Source organism: Triticum urartu, chromosome 3, assembly GCF_003073215.2.
Source record: "Triticum urartu cultivar G1812 chromosome 3, Tu2.1, whole genome shotgun sequence".
NCBI lineage: Eukaryota > Viridiplantae > Streptophyta > Magnoliopsida > Poales > Poaceae > Triticum > Triticum urartu.
In genome coordinates this window covers 193,765,331-193,778,287 of record NC_053024.1, presented here as the reverse complement: position 1 = coordinate 193,778,287, position 12,957 = coordinate 193,765,331, and positions in this window count along the sequence as shown.

The following is a 12,957-nucleotide window of genomic DNA, read 5'->3' as shown; positions in this document are numbered from 1 at the left end:
TTCATGGTCCTACTAATAAATAGCAACGATTACATCTAAGTTGAACGTCTGTCCAAACCAAAGAGACATACGAATTCATTAAAGTATAATTACAACATGAGCCAATCAATGTTTCAAAACTACACATCACTACTTTCGACTCGACTCATCGGACAGGAACGTGGATGAAGCCGCCGTCTGTCGTGATGGTCATGAAATTGCGGTCGTTGTCACCCTGCATTTGTAGCATTTCATCTATCTCACTGTTGGACGGTTGATATCTGAGGAAGAACTGCCCCGAGGTATGAAGGACATCTTGATGGATGATGTCCGCAAACTCCGACTGGATGCGAAAGAATTCTTGTCTGAGGTCCGCGTCCTGGACTGCCGACTAGCTCGCGGCCCAATCTTTGAGATTATCTGGTAGCAGAAGTTGATGATGGTCCCTTACGATCGCCCGCATGTGATGGAGGGCGTAGTAGGCATCCTTCTGACCGCCAGGCGGCTGCTTGACGCAGCAGAACTTCGTATTGTGTGAGAACATGTGCTTGCCGTACTTACGAACTGCCCTGGTGAAGGTCCCTCCACATTTGGTGTTGCCAGGGAGAACATCATCAAGAACTTTCTTGACATTTGTGTAGTCTATGTTGGAGTTACGGTTCGGGTCGAAATACGTGGCCATGGAATATTTCGGGATTAAGAGGATGAGTGTGCAATGTGTGTCACTGCACAGAACACGGAATGTTAGAAAAAAAAGAACGATCGAAATCTAAGAAATCATATGTTACGGGGCGGTTAAGGGATGACTTACTCGGGAAAGTAAGCCACAAGGAAGTTATCCTTATCTGGGTTTGCCAGAATGACGCCTTCGAGGTGTGAACGCGCAACTTGGCGGTCCCCAGTGCTGCTCAAGTGCTTGGCACGCATGTAGAAGGGGTCGACTATCACGATGTCCGGGGTCTTGTCTCTAATGATCCGCATCTCCATACTCAGCAAAAACAGCCGAACGAAGGTGTAGTGTAGCGGATGAAGGTTAAACATAGCAAAGATGTCATCAAACCGCAGGACGATCGTACCCCCGATGTCGCCATCCACAAAGACCTTGCCCTCTGGCACCTTGGCCACGAAAACCGGGTATGCCACATCCTTCTCTCTGAGACGCCGCTTCTCCAAAGAAAGAACATTGTCGTGCAGACTCCGCATAGCACCGGTTGCAGCATTCAGCATATTTGGTGGTAGCATCGCCCTACCCGCCACATGCACCCTCCTCGAGATATCCTTAGGTGAAGGTGGCCCGTCCTGAGCACGGATCGAACTCGGTGCCGGCTGGCTCGCACCAGCGCCCTTGTTAGTCTTTCGTTTCCGTCCCTTCTTCTTGATCTCCTGTAATGGGACCGAGTTCTGCTCACAGACCGCCTTCTTGAGCGTGTTGGGGCTGATAATATTTCGCACCTCAGCTATCTGAGGCTCGGTGAAGGCAGGAGCTGGAGGCATGTCCTGGGAACTGAACGCCAGACGACGCCTATTGCAATTGGAATTCTCTGCCATACCAGCTAGATCGCGGTGGTCTTGGTTCGGTTCTTGAGAAAGAGGCCCGCAGAACTCGTCAGCGTACCCATATTCGGCAAAGTACTTATCAATGTTGGTAAATGTACCGTCGTCGTTGTCGTCGCCGTCCGGATCCTGTGCCATAGGGCTGTCCGGATCCTGTGCCATAGGGATGTCCGGCAGGTCCGGTAGCGTTGCGGCATTCTTGCCATGGCTTGGCGCCGGCACGACTGGCGGTCTTGTCTGTGGGGTGGTGTCCCCCGCCCCCAAACGAATCTGGCTCTTCGGCCAAAGCAGGGGCCAGTTTACGCAGGCGCTGAGGGTTATCTCATCTTCTTCGTCGGCCCCAGCGGGTCGAATCGGAGGTAACAACTCGTCGCAGCCTAGCAGCACCCGAACCACTTCAACCCTATACATTGTGGGTGGCATCTGATTACCGTGGAACATGTGGTTGCCCGGTTGAACGATTTTGCCCTTGGCGACATCGACCAACTCGGCACCCACGAAGTGCAGAAGAGTGCAAGGAACGTCGGCGGTGCCCTGCGAAAACATGTACAGGGCGTCAGGGATGCCTAGTCAAAGGCAAGGAGATGAAGTCATTGGCCGAGAGGTTTAGTTACCGTGATGCCGTCGAGCTCGGCTAATGTCGAGGCACCGCCAACGGCGGGCGTGCAACTGACAGAGGGGGCGCTTGTTGGCGAGGTGCCGGCCGGCGTACACCCGGGTGCATTAAGCTCCAATGCCCATGCCGGCGCCAGAGACACGAATACCGCCTCCGCCGGAGACACCAATGGCGTCACCGTGGGAGACACCAATTGCGCCGCCTGCGCGCTGTGCGAGTTGCTGTCCGTGAAGCTGGGAACCGGGGGAGGCCCCTATTGGCCGCCCGCAACCCACGTTGTCAGCCCATGAATCAACGTAGGCACCATGCCGTTGAGCGTCGTTCCAAGTTGTTGTTGCACTTGCTCTTGGACAAACTCCGGAATCCGCACCACTTGTGCCTTGAGTTCTTCAACCTCACGCGTCTGGCTTTCCGAGCTGGTCTTTTTCTCCTTCCGCACACCAGCGGTATATTATGACCCCCATTTTGTGGACAAGCCTTTGCCGGCCACACGACCAGCTGACGTCGGCTTAGTGAGCTTATCCTTGTTTTTCATTATGTTCAACGCCCTATTTAAAGGGGTGTCGAAAGGAGAGCTCTTAGACGACCCCGCGCTACTGCTTTCAGTGTCCTGCGAAAGGAACATGAACCATTTAGAAATATTGGGTATTAATTAGAGTGCAACCATATGGAGCTAATTACGCGGGGGTGTATTCCTTACCAGAAGAAGCTCAAGCGCCCTGGTCTTCGGCTCCGTGGTAAGCTCCTTTGTTATCGGGTCCTCCTTGTACCGGGCCCTGACATAGTTCCTGGTCTGCTTGTCACCGCTGTATTTCTCGAAGTGGGGCGGTAGGCCTTGCTCGGCACGCTCCGCGTCCTCCTTGACCCATATAGGCTCCGCCACTCTGTAACCGCCGGGACCGAGTTTGTGTTCCCCTAAGTTCAACTCCCACATTTCTTTCCCCCACTGACTTGATTCGGAGGTTGCACTGCTCTCGCACTTGATCTTGAACTCCTTGTACTCATCTTCGCTCATCAAAGGATATTTCACCTTGATCTTCTCATAACTATCACCTTTATCAATCATTCTCTTCACCGCGCTTTTCCAAGTAGACAGGGCCGTGGTCATCTTCGTGAGGGCGGCACTGTTCACTTTATTCCCTGAGAGGCGTGTGTTTTCAAATTCGGCGGGGAACTTGTATCGTTCGTGAAGCTTCGTGAAGAGGAGGTTGCGCAAATTCCCTCGGTCCTTATGCCTGAGGTTCTCGGTGTTGGTCGAGACGGTGCTCCGGAGAATGCACCCAAGCTGAACCGAGTACCCCTTGACTATATGTTTGGGCTCCGTTGGATTCCCGTCGGAGTCCACTCGAGTGAATTCCTCCTTGAGGTTGCGGAGCGCATTCGGGCACCGGTCCTTCCTTTGCTTCTTCGGTTGGCTGCCATCTGTGTGTGCGCCGCCATCATCAGTGGTGGCATCCTCGGCGGCACCATCAGTGGTGTCATCCCCAACACCACTAGGGGTTGTGTAATCAGGATCGGTGTCTTCCGCGGCGTCCTCATAGCGGTGAGGTTGTTCCTCCATCTCCTGGGACAGCTCCCAGAATTGCTTGCCGCCCGAACCACCGGCCTCATCGTTGTGGGCAATGTTTCGCTCTAAATAGGAAAAAAGTTTGGTCAAAAAGTTGGTTATTGTCAAGGAACAAGATCATGGTCTCATCATTTAGGGTTTGTCGACACCGAGGCACCCTAAAAGCCTAAGCGTACATCATTTAGGTTCTCATCGACACCGAGGCATCCAGGGCAGCCAAGTTAAGTTTTCATCATTTAGAGTTTATCGATGCCGAGGCAACCTAGGTTGGGCCTAATCACTTGGCACTAATCACTTGGCTCTATTGCCACCTATGTTGGGTTTATCATCTAGGGTTTATCGACGCTAAGGAGAATTCTAAGTTGGGCCTAATAACTTGGCTCTATTGCCACCTATGGTTTAATGCAGCAATAATGGCAGGGCAGTTGATCCTACTTAACTAAGTACTAAGATACCCCGGCCCATGCATTAGTCGCAAGTACCCCATATGTCCTATTTTTAGCAAAGTCATGCTAAAATTCACGGAAAATTTTAGCATGACCTTTGCTGAAAATAGGACATATGGAGTACCCGAATTTGCCGGGACGGAAGTTAATCGACATTCCGGCAAACTCAAGGGCAACTCGGGGTACCTGCAAATTCATCACGACACAATGGTCGGAGACAAAACCCAGCAAACTAGCAAGATGATCATCATCTTTGCAAGACAGTAGCTCATGTTTTTGACAGTAGCCTGTGAAGAAAACAGCATTGCAACATTCAAGTACACAGGATAAAAAAATCATCCACATTCACCAACCCACATGATGTTAAAACCCACATGAGCTGTAAACAGACTTAAAAACCCCACATGATGTTATAACTGTATACACTGAACATGATGATACCAAATGGGAAGGAAAATTGTATCACTCTAGATTAGTGTAGCCACTATCTAACAAAACCAGAATGTTAACAAAATTACACCATGATGATACCAAATTCTTGTAGCAGTACAATGATTTCACAGGATAAAAAAATCATCCACATTCACCAACCCAAACTGGTGGAGATACAGCAAACCAGAACCTCCCAGGTTTCTGCCATTTTATTTTTCCCACCGTATATGTTTTTTGATTCATGTCATGGTACTTGCTGTCAAACCAAGTATTTTCTTTCTACTTAATCTGGGAAGTTTCCTTCTTACTGTCTCACTATCTTACTGTCTCACTACAAAAAACTAGTATGCTTAGTTGAGACTAGTATGCTTAGTTGCATTATGACAGGCAAAAACTACAAATATTTGTGTTTTTAGTTGAGCAATGCAGCGACAGTGTGATAGGCAAGTTTCAGCTGGCAAAGTGTCACGATTCAGACAACAGAGTAGCTAAGCATAGCAAGTGGATAGTTTAGTCAGTATACTAGTACTCTTTAGAAAGCATGAGACATATATTACCTGGAGGAGACTTCGTCGGAGAGTTGCCTGTGAATTGAAAATACAACGAGATCAGCAAAGGACAGTAAGATATATACTGAAATTATCATAACAAAATGCCAGCTACTGCCATGGTCAAAGAATAGATTATGATAGCTGGACAAGTACAGGTCAAACTAGATAACAAGACTGGGCTTAGACTAATATCCTCATAGCATAATCTGACATCAAGCAAATAATATAAGAACAGTGAAAATGTATGTTCACTGCAAATGAATATGCACCAAGTGTTCACATTCTTGGAGTAACAAATATTCATCTACTCATTTGTAGATACCTAGGAGTAACAAGACTGCACTTGCCAATAATGTTTTATTTAATGAAGCAAACCAGATTTATGTACAACCACATAGTGTCACAAGTATAGGTTTCCATTTTTCTTTGCGGCCAGATACATCAAGAAGAGCCAACAGGTTTCCTACTCATCCTTCATTCTATACCTCACCTAAAAGACAAACTATACGTTTATTGCACACCTGATCATTGAGTCGCATTGACGGTTACGAATAGTGTGATAATACTGACCAGCTCAATTAAAATATATTAAGCTCACAATTTGATGGAATAGTTACTTTATGGCCATATGCCCCACATAAATGCAGGCATGTAATCCCCAAGAACTGACTAGCAGCTCAACAAAAATGCATGAAATTCTCAGTTTACCCAAAAACCAAGGCAATCTGTAGCCATGCTATACTAAATTCTAACTATAACAAGGATACTCACTGCACTAGACATCAAAGGGCTGTCCAAAAGCAAACTCAGTTCCTATTTGTTGCTCAAGTAAATAGCAGGCATGCCTCACATGTTTTTGTTCTAGAAAAACACAGACTCCGGCTTCGATAGCATAATACAGAGTACTGAACCAACATTGTGAATACAAGATCCTCCACCACTACAGGTAACACCAACAGCCACAGGGAGCCCTAACTTAGTCCAAAATGACATGGCTAGGTCTCAGGTTTTCCCCACTATAAACATGGAAGAACACACATAGAGATCCATGGATCGCACCCTGCCCCCAGCTACGCGCTGTACCGATCATGCCCTGGCACCTGCGCATCAACACGGCAACTAATCACACGGCCGCATCTGCCCTCTCATGCACCAGCCCACCCACCTACGCATCGCATCAGAGCGCAGCCATGGCATTCAATCAACACATGACCAGTATAAATCTGCTCTGATTTCGCAGGCCCGGAGGAGCAGGGGACGGATTCGGCACGAATACATAGCAGGGCGGGCTGGGGAAGAAGGAGGGGGGGGGGAGTGTTGGGGTGGGCGGCGCTTACGGATTGCTCGGAGTGCCAGGTGAGGCCGCGGCAACTAGGAGATGGGATTGGGGTAGGGTCGCCTCACTCACCTGCTGGCTAGCGCACCGGCGTCGAGGAGAGGCGGGCGGGTTCGGGTGGCGTGAGCAAGGAGGTTGGTCGGTGCGGCGGTCCTCGATCTACGGTGGCGGTCCTCCTCGATCTACGGCGGCGGTCCTCCTCGAGAGTCACTTGGCAGTAGCAGCTTCCCAGCCCGTCGGGGCACTCCTCCCTGGTCCGGACTGGCCACGCTGCTCGGGGACGGCAAAGGAGGCGAGGGGGACGGCGAACACGGGGGGCAACGGGTAAGATCGATGAGGCAGGGGAGAGATTAGAGAGATTGGGGATTTAGTGTGGGGGGAAGCTTTCTAATGGCGCACCACCCCCTCGTGCGCCATAAGTAGGACTATTCTAATGGCGCACCATCCCTTGGTGCGCCATTAGAATTTTGTTTTAATCTAGCCCACTAGCCATATCTACAACCTAACCCTATCTACAACAGAACCCACCCACTAGCCCGACTGGTCAGCACGCAGCACACACCAGGAGGTCTTGGGTTCGATTTCCAGGCTCCCCAATATTTTTTTTATGCATTTTAAATGCTTTTTTATATTTATTTGTGTTTAAATATGTTCAAACTTCTTTAAATCATAACAGTAATATTTTTTTATAAAAACAATAATAATTTTTTAAAAAATATGTTCAAATTTGTTACTTGAAAATATCATCGGCGGCGGTGGTGGAGCGGGGGAGGGTGCGGGGGTGCCCGTTGGCGGCGGTGGAGCGGGGGAGGGTGCGGGGGGCCGGGTGCTCGTCGGTGCCGGTGGAGCGGGGGAGGGTTGCGGTGGGTCGGCGGCGGCGGTGGAGCTAGCGGGGGAGGGTCTGGGTGGGATCGAGATGGAGGGGGATCGAGATTGAGATGGAGGGGGAATTGAGATCGAGATGGAGGGGGATCGAGATCAAGTGTCCTCATGAATTCAAAAAGTGCCCATGAAATTTAAAAATATTCATGATATCAAAAAGTGCCCATGAAATACAATCGAGAAATGAAGACTACGATTTAAATACAATCGATCTTAGCTAGCTATCTGTTCACAATCTTCTTGCCCTTCTTTTTCACAAATGGAGTTCTTCTGTGGAACGGACGTCCTTTAGGTAGGGTGGTCCTGCTTCTTCTTGTGGTGTGTGCTGCTACTTCATCGTCGTCGTCATGTTCGATCTTCGGGTCGCCGTACTTGTCGAAGTCTTGCTCATTGGCTACTTCATCCATTCCGATGATCTTCCTTTTGCCTCTCCTCACGACAACATGACTGGGCTTTGACGGGTCGGTAATGAAGAAGCATTGGTCCACTTGGGAAGCCAGTACCCATGGCTCATTTTTTGCGGTGACGTTTGCGCCCGCGGTCTTGGATTTGGCTTCGGGTATAACCATGGTGGTGAAATACCAGTCTTCTTTTAGGACGCTCTTGGCCTATCTGACACGGAACATCGGGACCTTCTCTCCAGCGTAGCTCAGCTCCCAGATCTCGTTGATCCTTCCGTAGTATCTGTCCTTGTCGTTACTGGTGTAGGATTCCATCGTTACCCTGGAGTTCTGATAACCATCTCTCTTCATGTCCTTGTCCTCGGTGTAGAATGTGTAGCCGTTGATATCGTACGCCTCATAGGTCATCAGGTTGTGCTCGGCGCCCTGTGACAAGGCGAATATGAGTTGTTCTTCCACGGAAGAATCCTCATGTAAAGGGTACGACAGAAGCTTCTGCTTGAACCAACGCGTGAAACATGAGTTGTGCTCTTTGAGTATATCTCCGTCCGTCCTCTGTTGGCCTCGGTCATTGTACGTCTTCTCAATAAAGGTTTTGTGCTCTACCACCCAAGGATCGACCACGTCTATGTGTTGTAGCGCGACTAGGTTTGCTCTTTCAAAGTCGGCGAGTCAACCCTCGAAGTCGACATGCATTTCGTGGCGACCCTCACGGTGACCCCATCCAGCGGGCCTGCCGAGGTGCCTGTTGACGGGCAGACCAACGGGGTTCTCGATGCCTAGATAATTCGTGCAGTAGGAGATGCACTCTTCGGTCAGAAAGCCCCTGGCTATACTTCCCTCTAGACGTGACATGTTGCGAACGTATCCTTTGATGACACCATTCATCCTTTCGAACGGCATCATGCTGTGCAGGAACGTCGGCCCGAGTTGGATGATATCCTCCACGATATGGACCAGCAGATGCACCATAACGTCGAATAATGCGGGCGGGAAGTACATCTCAAGCTCGCATAGTATCACCATGATCTCTTCCTGTAGCCTTCTGAGTTGCCTCACGCCAATCGACTTCTGAGAGATGACGTCGAAAAAGTTGCATAGGCCAAATAGCGTTTCACGGACGTGCGCGTCCATGATCCCAAAGATTGCAACTAGAAGTATCTGCGTCATCAGCACGTGACAATCGTGAGACTTCATCCCGCTGAACTTCTGCTTTGCTGGGTCTAGGTATCTGCTTATCTTCCCCGCGTAACCGTAAGGAAGTTTTACTCCTAGGAGGCAGGTGAAAAACTCCTCGATCTCCTCCTGACTTAGAGTGAAGCACGCGGGAGGGTAGTCATTTCTGGTCTTCTTGGCCTTTTTTCCTTTGCGACAACTTTCTATGTCCTGTTTCGCCTCATCATCATCATCATCATCATCATTAGCGTGAAGCTCCCGCCTGATGCCCATTGATTTCAAGTCTGCCCTTGCTTTCGGCCCATCTTTGGTCCTCTCTGGAATGTTGAGCAGGGTACCAAGCAGACTCTCGCACACGTTCTTCGTGATATGCATGACATCAAGGCTGTGAGGCACACGGTGGATCTTCCAGTACGGCAAGTCCCAAAAAACAGACCTCATTTTCCATACCTTCAGCAGCAGCTCCGGCGCCTTTCGCTTCTTTCCCGGCTCTGGCGCCTTTTGCTTCTTTCCCGGCAGTGGGCAGTCTTTCCAATTTTTCAATAGCTCGTCTATTTCCTCGCCGCTCCTCGTACACGGGTGTTTTCGGGGATCGGTTTCACCATCGAACAGATCCTTGCGTTTCCTCCATGGGTCATCGTCGCGAAGCCACCTTCGATGTCCCATGAACATGGTTTTCGAAGACCTGGGATCTCTATCTAGATGGCGATACGTTGTGTCATCCATGCACCTTACGCATCCAGAAAATCCGTGGACTACCTGCCCCGCGAGATATCCGTAACCGAGATAGTCGTGCACCGTCGTGAGCAGTGCGGCTCTCATAGGGAAATATTCTTTCTCTGCGGCATCCCACGTATTGGCTGGCGTTTTCCACAGCGTGTCTAGCTCCTCCTTCAGCAGCCCCAGATACAGATTGATGTCGTTCTCCGGTTGTTTCGGACCTTCAATTAGCATACTCATGTGAATGTACTTCCTCTTCATGCACAACCAGGGGGAAGGTTGTACATCCACACAAACACAGGCCAGGTGCTATTTGTGCTTCTCTGGCTGCCAAACGGATTGACTCCATCGGTGCTCGCGCCCAGCACGATGTTCCTTGGATCCTTCCCAAATTCTGGGTATTCGAAGTTCAACGCTTGCCACTGGCTCGCATCCTTAGGGTGACTCAGCATCTTGTCTTTTTTATTTATCTCCGGATCATTTCTGTCATCTTCCCGCTTCTTCTCCTCCCTATCCGTGTGCCAACGCAAGAGCTTTGCTACCTTAGGGTCCGTGAAATACCGCTGCAGACGAGGAGTGATTGGAAAGTACCACACCGATTTTCGAGGAGCTTTCTTCCTCTTCTTGTATCAAGTGACGCCGCACACCGGACATATGGTAGACTCCGCGTGCTCGTCCCGATAAATGATACAATTGTACATGCACACATGGTATTTCACGTGCGGTAAATCCAGAGGACACACGATTTTCTTCGCCTCCTCGAAACTGGTCGGGCACTTGTTCCCCTTGGGAAGACGTTCGTGCCAGAATGACATGTTCTCGTCGAAGCATGCGTCGGTCATTTTATGTTTTACCTTCATCTCCAGAGCCATGAGCGTTACTTTCAGGCGGGTATCCTCGGGACTGCATCCTTCATACAATGGAGTAACCGCGTCTATCTCCAGTTGATCCAGCTTGGCTTTCTCTCGAGCGGCAGCTCTTGCGTTATCCGTCTGCTTGAGAAGCAGCTCTTGAATATGAGGGTCCTGCACCCAGCCTCCATCGTCGTCTGCTCTGGCATCTTCATCTTCATGATCATGCCCTTCGTCTTGATCTTCCTCATCATCATGCAGGACATCTTCTACATGATGACTGTGTACAGCATCACCGTCGTGATCATGTCCTGGAGATTCTTCGTCTTCTCGCCCGCCCTCGCCGCGGTGGTACTTGTCTTGTTGCCCTTCCTCATTTCTTGCCCGGCCCCCATGGACGACTTCATAGTCATTTTCATCACCCTGCCACCGATAGCCATCCATGAAACCACGCAAGAGCAAACCTTGCCACCTGCCCGGAATCCGGGTCCGCAATAAGGCTCTTCAGCTTGCATCTTCGACACGGACATCTTATCTCCGTCTCGTTCTTTTGAAGCATATCGGCCTTCGCGGAGCTCAAAAACCTATTCACGATGCCTTCAGTCATCGTGCGGACCATGGTCGCCTGCGGGGTAGAGCAAAACGATATTTTAGAACCAAGAAAAAATTTGGCATGACCTTGCCTAAAAATAGGACCAAAAAGAATGCATAGTGCCAAAATTCTCGTCGAAACGGAAATGAATCAAAACATTCCTGCAAAATATTGGCAACTATCGCATTTCAAATACCGGTACCTTCAAACACAAACATATATGCAACACCACAAACACATGCAACACCACAAACATACATAGATCTAGCTAGGCCACAAAAAGTGCATGTGCACGTTGTTGGAGCGAGCTAGGGAGAAAAAAAGTAGATCTACATCATGAAGATAGATTTCCCCTTACTTACCTATCAAAAAAAGGTAATTTCACCACTTAATTTTGATGAATCTATGGTGGAAATGAGGTGAGGAGGAGGAGGCAGCCGAAAGCTTGGAGAAGGAGGTGGAGGGAATGAAGTGGGGAAAGTGAGTGGGTAGGTGTGGGGCTGTCCAAAATATCTTGTTGGGGTCCCAGGTTACTAATGGCGCACCACCAGCAAATGCACCATTAGTAACCCTGGTTACTAATGGCGCACCTGCAGGTGGTGCGCCATTAGTAGTTTTGCAAAAAAGTAAAAAAAAAATATATATATATATACTAATGGCGCACCGGGTAATAGTGCGCCATTACTAGTTTAAACTAGTAATGGCGCACTGTGAAACGGTGCGCCATTAGTAGTTTTGCAAAAAAAAATAAAAAAAATTTATAGTAATGGCGCACTGTCTGCCTGGTGCGCCATTACTAGTTAGAACTAGTAATGGCGCACTTCGACCTGATGCGCCATTAGTTTGTATGGAAAAATGGGAAAAAAAATTAATACTAGTGGGGCACCCTATTTCTGGTGCGCCATTAGTGTCTTCCACACTAATGGCGCATCACCAACTGGTGCGCCATTAGTATATAGTAGTGGCGCACTGCTTCCATGGTGCGCCATTAGTATCAATCCTATCTATAGCCCTTTTCCTAGTAGTGCCATATAGAGTCATACTTTGTTCTAGACATTGAGTTGTAATATTGAGTTGTAAGTAAATAAAAGTGTGATGATCATCATTATTAGAGCATTGCCCCAGTGAGGAAAGGATGATGGAGACTATGATTTCCTCATAAGTCAGGATGAGACTCCGGACTTTACAAAAAATAAAAGAGGCCAAAGAAGCCCAAATAAAACAAAAGAGGCCAAAGAAGCCCACCAAAAAATAATAATAAAACAAAAAATGAGAGAAAAAGAGAGAAGGGGCAGTGCTACTATCCTTTTACCACACTTTTGCTTCAAAGTAGCACCATGTTCTTCATATAGAGAGTCTCTTGAGTTATCACTTTCATATACTAGTGGGAATTTTCATTATAGAACTTGGCTTGTATATTCCGATGATGGGCTTCCTCAAACGCCCGAGGTCTTCATGAGCAAGCAAGTTGGATGCACACCCACTTAGTTTCAGTTTGAGCTTTCATACACTTATAGCTCTAGTGCATCTGTTGCATGGCAATCCCTACTCACTCACATTGATATCTATTGATGGGCATCTCCATAGCCCGTTGATACGCCTAGTTGATGTGAGACTATCTTCTCCTTTTTGTCTTCTCCACCATCATATTCTATTCCACCTATAGTGCTATGTCCATGGCTCACGCTCATGTATTGCGTGAAAGTTGAAAAGGTTTGAGAACGTCAAAAGTATGAAACAATTGCTTGGCTTGTCATCGGGGTTGTGCATGATGTGAATATTTTGTGTGGTGAAGATGGAGCATAGCCAGACTATATGATTTTGTAGGGATCACTTTCTTTGGCCATGTTATTT